The following is a 14,014-nucleotide window of genomic DNA, read 5'->3' as shown; positions in this document are numbered from 1 at the left end:
CCCATGTTGGAGCACTCACTCAGTACTGACTCAGAGGGAAGAGTGGATTCTGCTGAGTTCTACCAACCTTTTCCTTGGTGGGCTCCCATGTGATTATAGACCTGACCCTGCTTAGCAATAGCTCAGGAGAGCTGACAAGAGCACAAGCTATACAGGGAGGGCTCTGGGAGTATAGAAAGGCCTCTCTAGAGGTTCTGTTAGGCGGGGATTTTGCTTCTAGGATCAGTTGTCCTCTGCATTGCTCTGCATTTACTCAGGCCGTGTGCAGGGATGTGGGAGGGGAGGCTCTTTAAGAATTCATTGGCTCCAGCTGCTTATTCCCCACCTGAAGTCATAATCCTCATATTGTGATATCCCAGTAATTTCCTTAGCAACCAGCTGTGATCTTTCCAAAAGGAGATTAGCCGTGATCTCAGGAGGGCAGTAAGGAACAGCAACAGCCCAGCTCTTCACAAAAAATGCCCTATCCACACCAAGGCCCAGATGGGCTTAAGGAATCATGTTCAAACTGGAGATGGGCCCAGCTGTAAAGTCCAGCTCTGAAGCTCTCCCACCTCCCCAGAAGTTTAGGGATGTTTAGGTCCAGGGTTCTGCTTTAGGTCCAGCTCTGCTTTAAAGAGGATTCCAGCCAAACAGTTTGTTAACTGGGTTTTGCTGGACAAGCAGGATAGGGCTAAATCCTGTTAGATCTATGCTGAAACTGGGACCAGACTTCAGTCCATACCCGGGCTGTAAGGGGGTTTCTGTAAACATACTTCTGACATGATTTGACCCCATTCACCACAGTTGGCCAGACAGCTTTAGAAACCAGGTTAGCTGGAACCAGCACCAGATTTGGCCTAGATTATAAATGGAAACAGCTCCCATTGGCTTCTTTTGGAATGACATGGGCTGCGGTTGATTCACTGGGCCAGATCCTCAGCTGGAGAAGTCAGTGGAGCTGTGTTGATTGACACCAGCTGAGGATCTGGCCCGAGTGTTCAGAGAAAGGTCCCAGGCATGGTTTAAAGGCTAGTTTTCATGCAGCCAGAGATTTCATTTTCATGCAGAAGCCTCTGGTTTACACAGAACAAGACAGACTTATTCAATCCATGCAACTAATGTGTAGGAGTGTTTGCAGACAGGAGATGACTCCCAAAGTGTCTGTGGCCCCCTTTGCCTATTCCAACTGAGCCGTGCTACATGTTTTCCCTGTTCTCAGGCGATCTTGGGACAGACCTGGCCTTCCATCAGCCTCAGGGCTGCTCTGACTTATTCTTGGAGCAGCAGCCCTCCAGGGGTTGCAGCCGCTGATAATAGCCAGAATGCAGCAGTGCTGCCTTTCCCCTGGCTGTGCTCTCCTATGCCAAAGGCTACAAGGGGGCTGACACAGAGCCATCTGGAAAACCACATCCTGGTGGGGTTTTCTCTGGTGTTCAGTTCTGTAGGCTGGATGCACTCATTATGCTGCCAGAACGGCACTGGGCGGCCATAGCATAATGAAAATGAGGCCCTGCATCTCTGGATCTGGGGCTATGTTGGGAACTCAAGCTCCATCAAATTCTGTCTATTGTTTCAGCTGAAAATTGCTGCCATCAACTTATTTCGACAGGTGACGTCACCAAGCAGGCCTGTTAATCATGGCACTGCACTAGGTGGTAATTATTTTATTATTTGTTTAAGAGTTGAATATTTATATCGGGCCTTGGTGATGCAGAGTTTCTCTCTGTGTGTCAGCTGGGTAAGTGCCCAAAACTGCTTTTCCTTTCCTGGTCTTGGTTCTGGGATTTCTGGGGCATCGTGCAGTTTCAAACAATAATGTGCTTAAGAGAGCCATTGGGTTTCACCAGCCATCAGAGCCTGCGCCGACTGGGGCAGGCGGGAATTCCAAACATCAGCAGAGAATTGTTTAGAAGTCCCCAGTGATTTCCAGCTTGGCTGATTGATGCTGACATTTTACTGACAGTATGAGGGGCATCTTCCTAGGGAAATACTTATGTGGGGGGAGACAGAGAGCGGAGAAGAGAAGAGAGGAGGGAAAGGAAAAAATGGGAGAGAAGAAAGTAAAGACAGAGGGGGAGGAGAAAGGAAAAAAAGGGGGGAGAAGGGATGAAGCAAACATAAACAAAGAAAGGGAGAAAAGGAGGGAATCCAGAAAGAGGAAGAGCAGCAGTGAAGGAAAAAAATAAGAAAGATTCACTGAGAGCGAAAGAGAGAAGTTGGAGCTGGCTGGAAGGGAACGTGGAGAAGCAGGCCCCTAGGAGCTGCCCCTGAGGTGTGTGAGTACATCTGTTCCACTTGGTGCTCCATGTGAGCGCTTCTGTTTGCGACATTATTAACGAGGATTAATTGGGCGCTGCCTGGCCCCAGCCCACTTGCAGGGACGCGCTCCACTTCCACTCCCCTCTGAAGTTGGCTCCTTCCTAAACTTCCTGGTTCCCTAATGGGTTCAGTGGGTAATTTATGGACACATCGATGCACAGAGCTGCTTGCTGCTTGGCAGCTTCACCACTGGGTACCTGTGCCTAGCTTGAGGCAATAAGTAATCCGATCAGCCATGCTCCGTCAGACAGGATATTTGTGGTAGATGGTTAATTCCCATCAAAGGCGGGCAATATTGTGTTGCAGTCTCTAGGAATGGTAACGATTCTGCACTCATCTAGCGCCTTTCTGTGGGAGCAGTCCCAAAATGCTTTGCAGGCTACATACAGTTGACTTGCGTGGAGTAACAATAAAGTACAGCCAGCTCTGGGGTGGAACAGTGCAGCGCAATGCTGAAAAATCCTGTGTCCCAGCTGGAAATGCAGGGGAGAATTTACCCCACTGGAATCTAGTCAGTATGTGGGGGTGAACGCCTTGACTCCTGCAAAAAGTGCTGTGAAATCTCTGATGGCCGTGCGTGTGTAAGGACCTGTGTTGTCTCATGGGAAAGAGGGAGCCTCCAGCTACACAGCAGCCCCTACACCGCCGTTCAGGGGCATGGCATTCAGTTCTGATTCAGAAGGAAGAGCAGTATCCTGAGTTTTTTTCTTCCCTAGGCAGCTAACTGAACTGACCCTGGGCTGCTTAGCGTGTGGTCTCCCACAGAGTCACACCCAAGATGGGATGGGAGCGGGCAAATGCTGCTCGACGTTCTTATAGTTAGAGAAAAATTGGTGCCTGTTCGTTCCTTGCCGGGTGGTGTGAGTGCCCAGTCTGGCTGGGTTTGGAAGCCCTGCGCTCTTAGGAGAGATCTGGAGGTTTGATTTATTGTTGTTCCTGCTTGAACACCTCTCAGGGATGTTGCCATGAAAGCAGCTGCTGGATGGGTACCCAGCCTGGACCGGGAGGATGTGCACCACAGGGAAGGGTAGTTAACCTTGGCCAACTGAAGAGGCTTTCTTTACCTCAGCCTCTCCCATTCATCCATGTCATTTCCCAGCTGAATCCGTGGCCTGTTGGAGAAGGGCTTGTTCAGAGGTGCAGCGCATGGGTTTGAGTTAGGTGCTGGCTTGGCAGCCCAGGAAGCTTGGGATCCCTATCCTCAGAGCAGGCACTGCATGGGTGGTGGCTGCAGGGCAAGCTTCCCCCTTACCACCCAGTGCCCTTTGATGAGAGCCCTCAGCCCTGCCCTTCCAGCGCTGAGCAGGGAGTTCGGTCTCCATGGCCCATTCAGTCCCTTGTCTCCTGCCAACAAGGTGGATAATCTGTATCCAAAGCTGGTCTGGGATGAGGGCACCTGTGTCCTAGGAACTGCAGTGAACAGCCTGAGCAGCCATCATGTGGTGAAGACTTTGGGTCACTATCACCTTGGGCCAGATCCAAGCTGGGGGCCTCCAGGTAAAAGGCTTTGTGTGCCATTCCCAGTCGAAGCTAACCAGTCTCTGGGGGCTAGCCCTGCTTCAGCCCTCTTCATGGCTGGTCAGTTTCCTGAGTTGGGAGGAGGAGCTTTGCCACACTGGGTGACACGGAGTCCCTAGACCCTGTGGTGTCCTGGCTGTTTGGCGCGGGGTTTCCTTGTACTTTGCTAGCTCTGCATCCCGTGTGGGGTCAGTTCAGGTGACAGGAAGCCTCTGCGTCATCAAGGCTTTTGGGGCTGCGGGTAAGAAAATGAACAAGCACGTCAGTTGGAAAACAGGCAAGGAGCAACAGTGGCAGCAGCATCACCTCAGCCATCGTCCCTTTCTCCTCCTATGTCCACAGCATTGTCCCCTCTCTTCCCACCCTCTGATCTCTGACTGCCCCCTCCCGGATGCCAGCCTTTCACCAACAAAGCCCTTCATCTCATGAACCCATTTTCAGTCATCTGGTCTCTGTCTCCCTGCTTCTTGACCAATGCCTGCTGTACCACAGTAATCAGCCACCACTTGCTGTCCAGTGGTATCTCCCCTGATGCCAGCAAGACCAGGGCTTCCATCACCCCATTCTCAGACCGGCCCCCCCCACCCGGGTCCTGCAGCTCTTTCTCTCTCCTCCCGCTTTCTTTCTCTTCACACTGCTGTTGTTTGTGGCCCTGGTGCTAGGAGTGTCACAGTATCCAAGTTAGGGTCCTGACTCCCTGTTCTCCCTGAGCCTGGGAGTGGATGGGACTTGGAGAAGAAAACTCCCAGCCCTGAACCCCTCTGATTGAGGAACTTGAACTGAACAACAGGTGTGAGCATGGTGGGGAGGGAGGTAAGACCCTCCGGGAGCAATGCAAACCAAATCTGCAAACATTAACACTGTCTACAGCCCCCCTCAATAAATCATTTCTCCACATGCCAGCCAGCCCGTCTGGGACTCTGGGAGGCCTCATTCTATGGGAGCAGATGGCCATAGGAGTCTTGAGCGTGGATCTGTCAGAGGGACTGATACATTCCCTAATTACTAACACCACAATTAAATGTCTAAAAGACCCACTGATTGCCACTACATCTTGTTACATTGCAGCTTACATGGCACGTGAGCGCAGGCAGAATTTGCCTCGCACTGGTGGAAGCAGGCAGCATCACCGGCATGTCATTCAGAGCCATGGTGAGTGTGCACAGACATATGTTTCCACAATCTGGTTGTTTCTTTGTGTGGCTTGGCTTTGCCGTTTCATTCCATGCCCCCCCCCCCGTTTCTTTCCGTCCTCTCCCGCTCCAGCTGCACACACACCATTGCGCACACATGTGTGTGCTTCTCATCGGATGCGATGCCTGCCCCAGCTCTCCGAGGTGGGAGCTCTTTGGAGAACATACCTGATGCAAACCAGTGGCGGGAGAGGGCAAAGCTCTGTCCAGTGAGGAGACATTTCAGCTCATTTTCATCCACTGTGAAAACCAAGCCAAAGGCATCGGCCTCGTTCTGGCACTGTACCTGGTGACAAATGACATGGAAAGGCCTCCTTAGTTTCCCTCCCCCCACAACCTTCCCCCAAACCATCCCCTGACCATGGCCTTGCTGATTTACCACTGGGAGGGAGTAACTTTGTTATACCGCCAACACACAGATTCCATCGGTGAGGCAGCGGCTTTTCAGGTTCACAGTTTGCTCTGCCCTTCTGAGCTCTTCCGCAGGTTCTGGTTACCTGGGCAAAGGGCCGAGTTTCTCAAACCAGTTTCTCACACCTGAAACGTTGCCTGTGCGTTTGTGTGTGCAGGAGCCCGTCTGTGTGCATGCAAACCCCGTTGACGTGTGCACAGCTGGTAGGCAGGTGTTTGCATGGGCAAACTGTGTCGTCCAGGCTCAGACCCTACAGTGGCACCATATAGGCTGGAATCCTGGTGCTGCTAGCATCAGTGGGAGTTTTGCTGTTGACGTCAGCAGGGCCAGGATTTCTCCCACAGTGCACCCAGCTGTGGCTTTTTGTGGGCAGGTGCAATGTCAGAGGCCAGTTTTAGGCTCCCTGCAAATTTGTCCCAAAGTCTTCCCATTGGACAGGTCTGTGCCTTTTTCAGCGGGGTGTGATCTGTTGTGTATTGACTTTTGACATGAGACCATGAAGCAAAGGTGGTGAAGCTACCCAAACAATATGCATGTCAGACTCTAACCCATCCCATGAACCTTTGCCCCAAAGCCCCAAACTCACTGCATCCTGACATTTGTGCTAGCTTGAAATCACTTGATTGGTCCGGGATAACCAGACACTGCAGATTTCCCTCATCACTGGGATAGGGGTTTCATGGTGCAAACCAGTATCATCCAGGCAAGGCACTTAGAGGAGACCTGCCACATCCATCATACTTATGAGCCAGCCTTGGGACGGGAGCCCAGGTCTCAGGCAGGGAAGGACTAGTGTGCTAAGCCACAGTGTACTCTGGCCCTTTGGAGGGAGCATTTCCAGGGGAGATGCCATCCCTTATGCTGTGCTTTGGGGGATCTTTATGCTGGCTCAGCACTTCCTCACCTTTGCTAGAGCAGAAAGGTGGTGTATTTTTAGCAGTGTGGCTCTTGCGAGCAGTAATTGGTTTCTGAGGGTTTTGCTGTGTATTCCTGATCGTACTTCACAGTTTGCTACACAGGAAAATGTATTCTTTTCCCAGCTCAGTGCCTTTGGCGCTGTTTTGTTTAAGTGGATAACTCCATTGTGAGGTTGGATGGCATCCATGCAGGCTGCAGGATCAGCAGACATCAGGCCTCATTAAAGGCTTTTCTTTCCGGCCTAATGGCAGCCCCTTTCTCGCTCCCCCTGAGCCCCCTCTGCCAACGCACACACGTTCCCTCCCTCCTAATCAGCCTTACAACAGCTGGGACCAGGAAACCAAATTGCTGGCTCTCAGCTGTCCAGCTGCCAGTGAAGCACCTTCTAGTGAGTCCCATCCAGCTGCTGCAAGAACAGCTGTGCATTCTGCTGTGCATGGTTACTGCCCTGCCTGCACCTCGCCCTTCACCCACGCCTCGTGGGTCAATAAAGAATGATTGGGCTTACAGCAGGGCAGGGGCCAGTGGGAAGTGAGGGTACAGAGCTGGGCACTTACAGGGGAGAGTGAGACTCTCTTCATACCCAGCTGCTTCCTGGGAAGTAGATCTCTGGATCTCAGCAGCAGATTGGGTAAATTTCCTTTGTCATGTGGTGCTGGTGGGGGTTGGCTGATTGACAGCCCTGAGGGCTAGCGGCCCTGTCCATCCACTCAACTAGCTCAGAATGGGCAGCAGTAGGGCAAACTTCCCCCCTCCTCCCACCTTGCTGCCTGACCTCCATCTTGAAGAGACCGGGCAAGGGGCACAGTGTCCATGGGCTATTCCATCCCTGGCCCCTCTGCTAACTGTGTCTGTGTGCGGGCGTGGCTCTATAGTCTACAGAGGTCTCGACTAGGGCTGTCAAGCGATTAAAAAATTAATTGTGATTAATCGTGCTCTTAATAATAGAATACCATTTATTTCAATATTTTTGGATGTTTTCTACATTTTCAAATATATTGATTTCAATTACAACACAGAATACAAAGGGCACAGTGCGCACTTCATATTTATTTTTGATTACAAATATTTTCACAGTAAAAAACAAAAGAAATAGTTTTTTCAGTTCATTTAATACAAGTACTGGAGTGTGATCTCTTTATCATGAAAGTTGAACTTACAAATGTAGAATTATGTACAAAAAAATAACCTCATTGAAAAATAAAGTAATATAAAACTTTAGCGCCTAAAAGTCCACTCAGTCCTACTTCATCCAATCGCTCAGACAAAAAAGTTTGGTTACAATTTGCAGGGGATAATGCTGCCTGCTTCTTGTTTACAATGTCACCTGAAAGTGAGAACAGGCATTTGCATGGCACTGTTGTAGCCGGCGTCACAAAATATTTACGTACCAGATGCGCTAAAGATTCATATGTCCCTTCATGCTTCAACCGCCATTCCAGGGGACAGGTGGCCATGCTGATGACGGGTTCTGCTTGATAATGATCCAAATCCGTGTGGACCAACGCATGTCCATTTTCATCATCTGAGTCAGATGCCACCAGCAGAAGGTTGATTTTCTTTTCTTTTTTTTCGGTGGTTCAGGTTCTGTAGTTTTCGCATCTGAGTGTTGCTCTTTTAAGACTTCTGAAAGCATGCTCCACACCTCGTCCCTCTCAGATTTTGGAAGATGCTTCAGATTCTTAAACCTTGGGTCGAGTGCTGCAGCTATTTTTAGAAATCTGACATTAGTACCTTCTTTGTGTTTTGTCAAATCCGCTGTGGAAGTGTTCTTAAAACGAACATGTGCTGAGTCATCATCTGAGATTGTTATAACATGAAATATGTGGCAGAATGCAGGTAAAATAGAGCAGGAGACACACAATTCTCCCCCAAGGAGTTCAGTCACTAATTTAATTAACACACTATTTTTTTAATGAGCATCATCACCATGGAAGCATGTCCTCTGGAATGATGGCCGAAGCATGAAGGAGCATACGAATGTTTAGCATATCTGGCACGTAAATACCTTGCAATGCCGGCTACAAAAGTGCCATGCGAATGCCTGTTCTCACTTTCTGGTGAGATTGTAAATAAGAAGCGGGCAGCATGATCTCCCGTCAATGTAAACAAACTTGTTTGTCTTAGCGATTGGCTGAACAAGAAGTAGGGCTGAGTGGACTTGTAGGCTCTAAAGTTTTACATTGTTTTGTTTTTGAGTGCAGTTATGTAACAAAAAAAATCGACATTTGTAAGTTTCACTTTCATGATCAAGAGATTGCACTCCAGTACCTGTATGAGGTGAACTGAAAAATATTATTTCTTTTGCTTATTATTTTTACAGTGCAAATATTTGTAATAAAATAATAATATAAAGTGAGCACTGTACACTTTGTATTCTGTGTTGTAATAGAAATCAATATATTTGAAAATGTAGAAAAACATCCCAAAATATTTAATAAATTCCAACTGGTATTCTATTGTTTACCAGTGCAATTAATCGTGATTAATTTTTTGAGTTAATCACGTGAGTTAACTGCAATTAATCGACAGCCCTAGTTTCAGCTCATGATTGTTGTTATCATATCCGTCAGATTTATTATCATTTAAAGGGCATTGGGACCTGGCCGAAAAATGAGGCAGTGTCCTTGCCCCAGAGAGCTTACAGCCTGAGGGCCAGATCCCAGGATGGCTGAGATGCCCCAACAAAGCGGGGGTTGCAGATGGTTAGCACCTCCCAGGAGCTGGCCCTGACTTTAGACGGGGCTTCTGGGAGTGCGGGGGAAGGGAGGATGAGGGGGACAGCAGTGGGAGCAGGTGATTGCCAGGGTCAGGGTATGTGTTGGGAGGATCTCCCAGCCACCTTCTCCTTGGAGTTACAGGTGCCAGAATGTGTGCCAAGGAAGCCAGCCAAGAGGCTCCATTGTGAAAGTGGCAGAGATGATTTTGCTGCCAGCCCCCAGCCAGCCGCTCCGCGTAAGGTACCTTAATGATGCATAGGCATGACTGTTTGTCTGAGGTGGAGTAAGGCAGCTTCGCTCTGACTGTGTTTGCATTGGAAATGTCAGCACCTAGCTGGTCCACCGAAGCAGGGGCTTCCACGCAGCTGCCTCTGTCTGCACCGGCCCAGCAGACAGCCCCACTCCTCCGTTCTGGCTGGGGACAATGGTGCACGCAAGTTGCACTGTCTCTAGGCTCAGTGGTGGCTCAGTGGGACCCTTGGAAGGGACAGCATCTGGGCTCCTGGCTGAGTCATGCCTTGGGAAGAGGATGGGTGCTGCAGTGTCCCTGGGCAAAGGGGCTGTGGGAAGTCACTAGAACAAGTCAGCTACTACTGCAGCTCAGAGGCAGATTAAGGATTTGTGGGGCCCTGGGCCAGAGCAAGTGGGGGACCCCCTCCCCATGCCTTCCACCTGTGGTCCTGCCCCCATTCTGTCCCTTCTGACTGTGGCCCTACCCATGGCCCCACATTGTTCTGCCCCTTCCCCCGTGGCCCCGCCCCATTCCACTCCTTTCTGCCCCCCCCCCCGTGGCCCCAAAACTGAAGAAGCTCTGTGCCCCCCGCCAGGGCCCCAGGGCTGCAGTGGGGAGTGAGAGCTCCCCTAGCCCTGAGACTGTGACAGGGAGCCAGAGCTCCTCCAATCCTGAGGCTGCAGCAGGGGTCTGGGTGCTGGGGCTTCCCCCAATGCCCCACACTTCTGCAGGGGACCAGGGTTGGGGTGCTGGGGCTTCTCCTGTCCTGTCCGCTTGGCGCTTTTGCCAGGGAGCGGGGTTGGGGCATGGGGGCTTCCCCTGCCCCGCCCACCCCATGCTGCTGCTGAGGAGCAGGGTTGGGGCATGGGTGCTTCCCCTGCCCTGTCTGCCTGCCGCTTCTGCCAGGGAACAGAGTCGGAGCATGGGGGCTTGCCCCGCTCCCCCCTGCCCCTGCTGCCAGGGAGCGGAGTGGGGTTGGGGCGCTGGGCCTTGCCCTGCCCCACCCTGGCACTTGTCTGCTGGGGGCAGGGTGCCCATTTTTCTGGGGCCCCCCCAATTGGCTGGGGCCCCTAGGCTAATCCTCCACTGACTGCAGGAGCACCAGCCTCTGGAGCATATCATACCCCAACATCTAAAGTGAGGCAAGGTAGTGGAGTGGTTAGAACAGGGCTGAGTGATCAGAACTCCTGGGTTCTGTCTGAGACTCTGCCACTGACTTGCTGTGTGTGAACCTGGACAAGTCTATCTGTGCCTGCACCCTCCCATCTCCCTCTCCCCACACCCCTGGGGTGGGGTGGGCTCAGCTGGTTAACGTGTGTGTCAGCCGTTGGAGTCGATCACAGGACAGGAGGGGCTGTGCCAGAAGCAGGGGTCTGAGAGCAGGAGCATCCTGGGCATCTCCAAAACGGTGGTGCCAAAGAAAAGGGGCCAAAGCCCTTGGCACGTGCACAGTAGCTCCCGTAGGAAGTATGGGGGAGAGCTGCAGGCTGGGCTGGCATCCGCTGGCCCCTTCGGGGCAGCAGGGGAGTGTTAGCGGTGACCAGAGGGAGGAGATGGCTTGGCCCAGTGAGAAATTGTAGATGGCGAGGAGTGGGCTGGAAGCAGGACTGGAGCCCCTGCTATGTCTCTGTCTCCTGTGCCCAGGGAACACTTAGGGGCAGCTCTCATACCATAGGGCTGTGGGAGGCTCCCACAGGCACATTGCGTTGTTAAGTCTGAGTGGGCCAGGGACTGAGCAGGGGCCAGTGCATGGGAACCTGTCCTGCCACAGTGAAAACAACTAACTCACTGGCTCCCCGCATCCTTTGGGTCACGTCAGAAATGAGCCCAGCTCTGTGCTGAGAGCCAGAGACTCGTCTGCTTAAATCCCATTGAGGGGCTCTCTGAGCTCACAGCTGCAGGGAGCAAGGGGGGGCCGGGGAGGAGGTCTGGAGCCGCATGGGCCAGTGCGCCTTAGCAGACAGCTTATGGGGGTTGGGCTGTCGTGCCCGGCAGCTCCTTTAAAGAGCCCGTCAGCCCTGCCAGCTGATCGATGTGCATGCTCCCTCGTTCAGTTGTCAGTAAACACCATCCACTGCTCTTGGTGGAAGATGCTCCCTCGCTGTCTGCCTTCTCCCCTTAATCTTCTGCTCGGCCCCATGTGGGCCTGGTCTTGTGACCGTGTTCCTCCAGCGGCTGTGGGCTGCCCTGGCCTTTGCAGGGTGGTGTTTGGCAGAAGCTCCTGTGATTGATTTCCCAGCTCCCCATTGACCACTGCAGCCAATTCAGTCGCTGGAGTGGGAGCAGGCCTTGCTGGCTGGCTCCGACTGCCATAGTCAAGCCTGGCAGCTGACCCGGTTGGCCTGCCATGTTGGATATTGTTATCGTTACAACAAAAGGGGGCGCTGTGGGAATTAAGCAGGGCAAAGCAAAACCAGGGGACAGAGGAAACTAGCGTCGGCTAAGTCTAGATTTCTGTCTGGAATATCTTTAAACAGAAATGGCACGGATCAGACCTTGAAGCTCTTAAGCCTGCAGGGAGCATGTCCTTTGATAGTCCACCATACAGCATTACCGTCTCTTGCAGTCTTGTTGTTCTCCCAGTATCAGATGTCTGGGGAAGGGTGCGACCCACACAGTGCAATGGCACCTCCTCTAGCCAGCTCAGGGATGGCCCGGATCATGCCCTCCCTAGGTCTCATCTAGTAGGATGCAACAGAGGCACAATGGGAAGATACGTTGTGCAAAAGGGAAAAGTTGGGGAACCTCCAGGCTCCCACTGTCCTCAGACTCCCCCTTGTCCCCCAGTATCGTGTTAATTGTCCATATTCTCTGTGCTCCACCCAGAGTTGTCATCCCTTCCCTGGGGGTCACCAGAGCTGCTACTCAGCAGTGGAAGGCAGCAATGCGGGGCAGGGTGTTACGACTGTTAGTGGTGAAGCAGATCAGCTGTGAACACTCATGACCTGCTTGCAGGACCCGGAGCTCTTTCTGCACCCGGCGCAGGTCTTTCCAGCGTGTCGTGTGGACACTGAGTGCGAGGTGAAAGGTGATGCTTTCAGAATGCAGGAGGGGAGCTCCTATGTTGGCATCCAGTGCTGCACCTAATACACCTGTCCAGCTGGGGCTGCGGGTAGCTGGGAGGCCCCTGTTATTACTGGGGTAACAGGGGCATGGTGGAAAAGAGGAAGAGCATGAGATTTAAATGGCCAAGACTGTGGGCTGGCTCCTCAGCAGGTGTCAATCAGCATCGCTCCACTAACTTCAGCCAGACGCTGGCTCCACCATGTCTCTGGATCTGACCCCCAGCGTCGTCATGAAAGGCAGAGACCTCAGGGGAGGGAGAGGAGAGGGTGTCTAAGTCCCAATGGGGTCAGTGGGAGTTTTGTGGGTGCAGCCCCTGTCAGAGTGGGCCCTGAGTGTGGGAGGAGGAACAAGAGCAAGCAAGTGGTAGAGCTGATGGAGCGGTGCTCAGGTGGGATGACATACAACGAGGGCACCTGGTGGACCAGCACCCAAGGAGAAAGGCTTTTCTTTGGCACCACATCAGACTTCACTTGGCCCCTCCAAACAGCAAGGACTGCATCTGAGTTTCGGGGACTCTCTGGGTTTCCTGCTGGGTCGAAGGCTTGTAAGAGATCCTCATTCAAGATATTGCGAATTTCATGCTGTTGCTGCATTGGCAGTCTGGAGACTGAAGTCTTGGCTCCAAACAGTGAAAGTCATGAGTTTCCCCCATGCATTGCTTCCTACCAGTGCACCTCGACCCTGGCCCATAGAGAAGAGAACTATCTCCATGGCCTTTCGACAGTGGATGTAAGCAAGGGAGCTGGACGAGTGCCAGTTCTGAGGTGGACCCTGCACCACCAAGCAGCCATCAGAGGGGAATGAGCTTCAGTCACTATGGACCTGGCTCAGATTCACAGCAGTGATCTAGAAGGGGGAAAGATCCATGTTCCATTGCCAGTCTGGCTTTTCCAGAGGAGCTGGAGGGAAGGGTACAGCGTGGCTGTGTGTGTGTTATTTTATGGTGATCTGGGACCGTATTCTCTCTCTTGCTGGCTGATTTAGCACAGGCAGCTCCATGTGCAGTTGCTGTGGATTGTTTTGGGTTTTATCCTTGGCCTGTGTCTGTTTGGAACATTTGTAACAGTACATGTGCCACTGGGAAGTGGCACTTGGGTGCAATCTAAATAAATCCATCAGTGCAATGAGCCTTCCAGTCCCCAAACTACACCTGGAGCAAGCCTCAAACAAGTAGGGGAAGCCTGGGGGCCTGATCCTGCAAGGTTCTGAGGGCCCCTGCTGGATGAAAGTCTGTGGACGCTGAGGGCACATTCTACCCTGTAGAAAGTCCTCAGCACCCTGCAGGGTCAGGCCCTTCCTCACCGCATCCTGCTCCGTTCCCGGGGGAGAAGAGAGCTGGGGAACTGGCCTGTGTGCATGTTGTTCATTGCCCCACGGACCAGCATCCCCAGGCTTCTCTCAGCTCAGGTGTTTCTTTCACAGCCGTTCACGCTTTGCAAAAGCTGCAGTGGGCCCTGGGCTCTCACCTAGTCTCAGCTCCCATCAGCTTTTGATTTTTGTATACCTCTGAAATAATTGTAATAAACGCTTTAAAACCCCTTGGCACCTGATGTCCCAAAGCCTCCGGGCACCTGAACAAAAAACACACAACAAAATTGTACTGCAGGGCAACATGCTATGGCAGTGTGTTGCCAGAGCTGGGGCTCAGCTCTGC

Source organism: Lepidochelys kempii, chromosome 7, assembly GCF_965140285.1.
Source record: "Lepidochelys kempii isolate rLepKem1 chromosome 7, rLepKem1.hap1, whole genome shotgun sequence".
NCBI lineage: Eukaryota > Metazoa > Chordata > Testudines > Cheloniidae > Lepidochelys > Lepidochelys kempii.
The sequence above is the reverse complement of the archived record's forward strand: the minus strand, read 5'-3'. Positions refer to the sequence as shown.